Source organism: Eleutherodactylus coqui, chromosome 2 (genome assembly GCF_035609145.1).
Source record: "Eleutherodactylus coqui strain aEleCoq1 chromosome 2, aEleCoq1.hap1, whole genome shotgun sequence".
NCBI classification, from domain to species: domain Eukaryota; kingdom Metazoa; phylum Chordata; class Amphibia; order Anura; family Eleutherodactylidae; genus Eleutherodactylus; species Eleutherodactylus coqui.
In genome coordinates, this window is record NC_089838.1 from 158,856,252 (window position 1) to 158,863,183 (window position 6,932).

Below are 6,932 nucleotides of genomic sequence, written 5' to 3' on the forward strand. Positions count from 1 at the left end.
ATGGATGTCAGACCACCCGCAGGGCGCAGTCACATGACACAGCCGGGCGCAGTCACATGACAGCCTCGCGCAAGTGACGCTACAAGAAAAAAAATAAAGATAGAACGCACTGCGATATTTTATCTGTGGCCGTTCCCACAGAACGCTTCGCCCTGGGCGGGTAAAAAAAAAGTCCTCAGCCTCGGGCAGGGTTGGCTTGTGCAGCCAGAATCTGACCCGCCCGTGGGCACCAGGCATCACACAGAGCTCCCGTACAAAGTGCCATGCTTCCCCCTGAAGTCCATGGGCAGCACTTGGGATCCCTTCACACGCCAGGAGCGACATTTCACAGAGGCGATACGATTTTTAATCAAAAACGCTTTGCGTCGCCGTGAAAAGCGCACGCTGGCAAGAGGGATACCGGGCCGAGCTTCTTGTGCCGATGCCACGCTCGCCCCCCACCCGTGGGACCGTCACCCGTCTGTAGGTGCAGGCTGCCCGGCTCCTAGGTACCATACATTGATAGCGGTCTGCCACCACACAGCTGGCCGGCCGCCGCACATACGGCTGCACTTGTAGCTCTAGGCAGACACGTCCCCTCCGCCCGGGCTCTTAGCCTCCAGTGACCGGCAGGGGGCGACCTCCACGTGTAACCCCCCAGGAGCTCCGTACGTCCCCCGGGCAGCACCGCAGACACGTTACCGTAGCGACACCACACAAGCTGCGCGGACAGGCGGCCGCACACTGACAACACCGGGCCGCCACGGCTGCAGGGACAACCAGAGCGCTGGGAACCCTCAGCCCCGCGGTAAGTAGCCGGACACGTACTAACCTCCGCTCTCCTCCCGAGCTTCTGGTCAGCAGCCAGATCCAGCGCTGGCGACAACACAAACTACATAGTCCAGCATGCTTTGCGGCGGCAACCGGAAGTCACCAGCTCTCGGAAAGCTTTATTGATGTGCGACAGTCCCCCTGTCTCAGTGCTGTGTGATGCTGCCCCGTTAGCCCGTTAGTCGGCGCTTGCTGTCACGGCCCGCCATTTTAAAGGAAAACCACAAAACTAAGGAGGGCGGCAGTAGTGAGCAGAGAGACGTCCTCTGAACCGCCTCACGGCGGGCAAACCTGTCACTACAGCTGGGAAGTGTGTGGTAGAGGACAGCCGCTGCTCCAGCAGGGCCCCCCTGTCTGACCTGGGGGATACATGTGCCAAACTCCTCCATGTAGTCCCACTGCAGGACCACATCTGTATACTATTCCATAATGGTCACACTTACATTTTTGTATTCTGTTTAACCCCTTAATGACGCGGCCCCTTTTTTTCCATTTTCTCCTCCCCACTTTAAAAAAAGTCGTAACTCCTGTATTTATCCATCGGCGTCGCTGTATGAGGGCTTGTTTTTTGCGGGACGAGTTGTAGTTTTCAATGGAGCTATTTACTGTACCATATAATGTACTGAAAAACATTTTTAAAAATTCTAAGTGGAGTAAAATGAAAATAAAAACTAAATTTCATCATCTTTTGATGCATCTTGTTTCTACAGCGTAAACTACAGCAAAAATGACACAATAACTTTATTATAGACCAAAATGCAAGGACGCAAAAGGAAAAAAACCCTCAGCGCTCCTTAAGGAAGAAAATGCTCCAGGGGACAGATGTAATCCAAAAAGAAAAAAACGTTCTTTTATTAAAAAACAAATGCAAATGTGCAGCGCGTTTCGTCGTACACCGACTGTATCAAGCACATCATCGATGCATCTTGTTTCTACAGCATAAACTACAGCAAAAATGACATAATAACTTTATTCTATGGGTCAGTACGATTATTACCATACCAAACGTATATATTTTAGCTGCACTGTTTTTATTTTTTTCAGATACTTAATTTTTTTAAATTCTTTTCTGCCGCCATCTTCTCAGCACAATAGCTTTTTTATTTTTCCAATTACCGGACCATCGTCTTCGTACCTCACACCAGCAAAAAATGTTTAAAGATCATACAAAAACGCATTGCGACAATTGTTGAACAGGAACTGCCGGACGGTCAAGCTGGCTTCTGCAAAGGACGTGGCACCAAAGACCAAATTGCGAACCTGCGCTGGATCATGGAGGAGACCCGGGAGTATCAAAAGGACGTGTACATGTGTTTCATCGACTGCAGCAAGGCATGTGATTGTGTGGAACATGACAAGCTTTGGAAGTGTCTGAAGCAAATGGGCATCCCCGAACATATTGAACAGCTTATACGGTCGCTTTACAACAACCAACAGTCAGGACAGCTTATGGAAACAGATTGGTTCGGAATTGAGAAAGGCGTACGGCAAGGCTGTATTCTATCACCAGTCCTTTTCAATCTGTACGCAGAAACAATCATAGGGCGATGCAATCTGGACAAATCAGAAATCTGAGTCAAAGTTGGTTGGCAGAATCATCAACAACGATTACAGAGAGCATAAAAATGAACAACAAAGAAGTCGAGTCGGTCCATGATTTCATATTCCTTGGATCCAAAAATCGATTGCAACGGGCAATCTGGACCCGAGATCAAGAGACGGATTACACTTGGTAGGATTGGAAAAGATCTGGAAAAGCAAGGATATTAGCATTGCAACAAGAACCAGACCGGTCAATGCAATTGTCTTTCCCATAACGACTGTTACGTCCGTGCGGCACACAAGCACCATGCCCTGCATGGATGCAAGGTGACGTTCACAGCCACTGCAGTTGACAATTCCATGCACTGTAGAACAGTGTGCACCATGCTATGCTAAACAGTAGCAGCACTCCAGGGAGAAGGAAGCCTGGCACTAACCTAGCAGGAGGGTAAAAGGTCCCTACCTAGAAGCGGAGTAATTGCCTCGACAGAGGTGGCCCCACGGTCTTCTTCCTGGGCCCTGATTGTCCCTATAAAGGGTCCCTGGAGTGATGAACCAAACAACAAAGCAAAACAGAAATACGACTGAAAAGTAGACCACACAACTTATCTGGAAGTAGCAGTACACCCAACACAGAGGAGCTCACTATCCTCTACTCCTCTATAGAGCTGAATAAGCAGCATAGAGCAAAGAGAGGGGTGAGAATATAAAGCTACTCTACACCTGAGGACTGGCAGAGTAATTTGAGAACCACACCTCCAACCTTCTCCCAGGCATGACTAATCCAGCATGTATCCATGCAGCAAAGAGAGCGCCCAGCAGTCTTTGCACATGGTGCATTAATCCTTGTCCTACATAACAAGGCGAGAGGTCTTGGCCTGCGTTGAGGCCACCATGCCACAACACTGTTGCGACCAACAAGCCGCGACAACGATGTATAGTTGCGAAAGTTGGACGCTCAGGAAAAGGAAAATTGATGCGTTTGAACAATGGTGTTGGAGGAGAATGCTACGGATACCTTGGACTGCCATGACAATGAACAAGGTAGTGTTAGATTGCGTCAAATCGAAAATATCATTGGAGGGCAAAATCATCAAACAGCAGCTCTCTTTTTTTGGACACGTGATGTGCGCTAACTCACTGGAAAGAGTACTGATACTTGGCTAGTACGAACGTGTCAATCGTGGAATTGAAAGAAGCCATGAAAGAGAGAAATGCGTGAAGAACATTGATCCATGGAGTGACTGAGGGTTGGATGCGACTGAATGGATAATCAATTAATATGCCAACATTTTTTTCTTTTTTTAAACTTTTATAACTTTTTTTAATAATTAGTAAAACTTTAGTGATCTTATTTCTACTTTTTTTTAGTCCCCTGAAGTGATAACAACTTGCGATGCTTTGACTGCTCCTGCAGTACGATGTAATGCCACAGCATTCCATCATACTGCGATCAGGCAGGCAGTCTATCACAGGCATGGCTTGATAGGCATTCTGCTAAGACAGCCCTGGTGCCTTTCAGAAGGCCCCCGCCTGCCATGACACCCGCACGGTTCCCTGCGATCTCATTGTGGGGGGGTTGTACGGGAAACCCGAACATCATTCAGGGGATTTAAATGCTGCTGACAGAATTAACAGCATTTAAAGGGTTAATAGCTCTGATCAGCAGCGTGGCTTATCGGAGCTGTTAACGCCGGGTGTCGGCTGTAAGAAACAGTCGGCGCCCGCGTTGTATAAAAGGAGATTGCCATGTGATCTCTCTTCATACATACCCCAATGCTGCAGGACGGGAAGGGGTTAAAAAAAACTATTCAATCTTATAGATACTATAGAAAATGGACCTGTCACACAATGACAAATAATAAGGCGGCTCTCACACAGGCGTTCGTTTAAACCCAGCAATTTACTGTATTTTCCAACACATTCTACAGCATTTTTTTAACGCACCCCATCATTGCAATGGGTAATAAGGTGCATTAAAAATAACCGAAACACACTAAAATAGAGCAGGCAGCCTTTGAAAATCGCGGCTAAACGCTATAAAACACCTCCATTGATTTCAATGTTGCTTCTCTGACAAGCATTACCGTGATTTTCAAACACTGTCTGCTCTATTTTAGTGCATTTTAGCAAGTTTTAATGCACCTCATCACCCATTGCAATGATGGCATGCATTAAAAAAAGTTGTCAAATGTGTTTGAAAATGTGTAAAATTCATCGGTTTTACAGTGCTTTTGTGAGAGCACACATGGGGTCCCTCTTTGACCAATCAAAAAGTTGAGTGGTATGCCTGTAATGAATATGAATGGCTACACTAGAGATTCTGGCCAGACTTCAGCCTGCTAGGGGTGTTCCGGCATTCAGCATCACAGGAAGCTGTGGTGTTGGCCACTGGCACAAAAAGATCTGAGAGGGCATGCTTATGATAAAATGGTAATAGTGGAATAGTAGTGGTCGGGGAGGTAATTTGGGTCTTAAGGCTACCCTCACATCTCTGGTTTTGATACAGTTTTTTAAGCCACAGCGAACACTGAACGTAAAAAGCAAGGGAATTATGTAGGAAATACATTTTTGTGCACTTCTAGAGTGTGAGGAAGCCTAATAGTATGGTGTAACTAATAGTGCACTACATGTACCTGTGTGACTGGCACTCTATAAGAGCCTTATACAGGTGCAAGTATAAAGTCAGTTTTAGATGAGCGTATTTTAGCTCCATTTCAAGAGGCATAATACAGAGTTCATATAAATCTGTTTGTTCATGTGGTTAAAATATATTTTTTTAAATGCAGCATGACCTATTTTTTACGTTGCTGCCTCCGTAGTGCTATTATATCCAATGGCCAAATACAGATCAGTATTTGCCCAGTAGAAAATAATAAATATGGAGGCAAATACTGATGGCATATGAAGATCATATTTAGGCCAGCTTCACACAGGCGTATTTGCACTAACAATACACAGTATATAGAACCCATTGATTTCAATGAGTTGGTTCACCTGCACTTATTTTTCCTACGCATTTCAGTGGCGCAAAAGCCTGCAAGATAGTGTTAAATAGTATATATTAAAAAAGTGGTGACCGATTAACCAAGTACCAATAGATCTCTAAAGATGTGTACAATAAACATACTAAAGAGCTGCTAACACAATTGTGCTGTTCGATATACTGTGGATGCCATATTAGATATGGTTGGTACAAGCTCAGAGAAGCCAATGAATACCACACAGTAGAATGTGTAAACTAAAGGACATCTGCTTTTATTTTGGCGAGAAAGAGCTTATATTGTAACTCAAACAAAAGAAGGTGGGACATTCAGATACATAACATATTGCGTGCTGATAGGTCATTCTCATAGGGAGTGTTCATAAGGTCATCAAAAGGGGAAGTAAAACTAGCGGACATGCTCAGTATGATATTGCCACATGGCAAAGTTAACATTTTGTTTAAACCAGTTTACTTTTGAAGTGCAAAGAATGATCAGTTTCTGTTAAAGTGTCTCTGGGCCAGTCTACTATCTTTATTGTATTCTTGTCCTTTGAAGACTCTTTGCTGGTTTACTGTGGTGATAAGAATCCTGTTTTTGTAGTTTATGTTAACAATACATTGCTCTACCATTGTTTATGGGGGATGCTTGCTGACATGGGCAGATTTAGACTGAAATACAAACCTAATTATTGAAGAACTTTTCTGTCATCTCCCACAATTCCCTCCTTTTTGTAATTATTTTCATTCTTTTGGATACTGTTTTCCTGCCTACATAACTTTCTGGGGGCTTTCCCTAACATGTACATGGAACCCTAACATGTTGGTGGGGATTACGGGTTGTCAACCTAACATGTCTAATGTGACTGGGGCTTAACATGGTGCAGTTGCAGGTCATATTATTTGCTACATTTTGACATTTTGTAAGGAGAAAGTGGCTAATAGACAGGTTTGTAATATATCCTTATCACTCTAAAGATATTTAACACATCTCTAGACAAATATTCCCATATATTAGAGTGACCTACTACCCACTGCAACCACCTCTTTACATGATGCATGTCTTCTGTTTCCCTTATCAGGAAGAAGAAAAATGACAGCCCAATGACCACAAGAGTCCTACATATAACGAAGGATATAGGCTGCATTTGTCTCCTCCTCTGATAATTTTTTTACAATGCCTGGCATGAACCCACTTTGGCTTTCCTTCAAGTTTTGCTGAGGTAGTAGTGGTTAGCAGCCCTTGAAAGGGTCCTTCACATGTTGATTCCAAGCTCTTCCTCACATCTCTTTTGAGGACAACCAAGTCACCTGAAAGAAAACCATGCAACCTCTCTTAGAAGACTGGATCTGAAATCAAAATGAAATACACATTTATGTTGTTGTTGTTAGCCGCTTAGTTGTTCACAACCCTCAGTGACCTTAAAGGCGAGTTCCCTTCATGTTTCTTGGTTTTGCACTGCTTTTTTCAATTGATTGATAGCCATGCTAGTATTAGCTTTGACAGTATCAATCCATCGTGTTCTTTGGCGGCCGGGTCTTCTTTTAAAACTGATCTGTCCAAGCATTACATGGTCAAAATATGTGAGCCATTTAT

At 44.4% G+C, this 6,932-nt stretch overlaps 1 protein-coding gene and 1 long non-coding RNA gene across 3 annotated transcripts in view; one reads left to right on the plus strand and one right to left on the minus strand.

Annotated features, from left to right (window-relative positions):
* The window catches only part of FAM3C (FAM3 metabolism regulating signaling molecule C), a 47,683-nt gene extending 46,734 nt beyond the window's left edge, over positions 1-949 (minus strand). The window contains exon 1 of one of the 2 annotated variants that reach the window (XM_066591836.1): positions 812-949. The gene's annotated coding sequence lies outside the window, so the exon portion shown is untranslated. Of the gene's footprint in view, positions 1-681; positions 770-811 lie in introns of those variants that run through there. The other variant, XM_066591837.1, reaches the window with a different exon arrangement.
* On the plus strand, positions 626-6,726 carry LOC136611881 (uncharacterized). Its single transcript, XR_010790318.1, has 2 exons — positions 626-787; positions 6,418-6,726. It is a non-coding gene; the product is annotated as an uncharacterized lncRNA (long non-coding RNA).
* Positions 6,727-6,932: the final 206 nt, after the last annotated feature.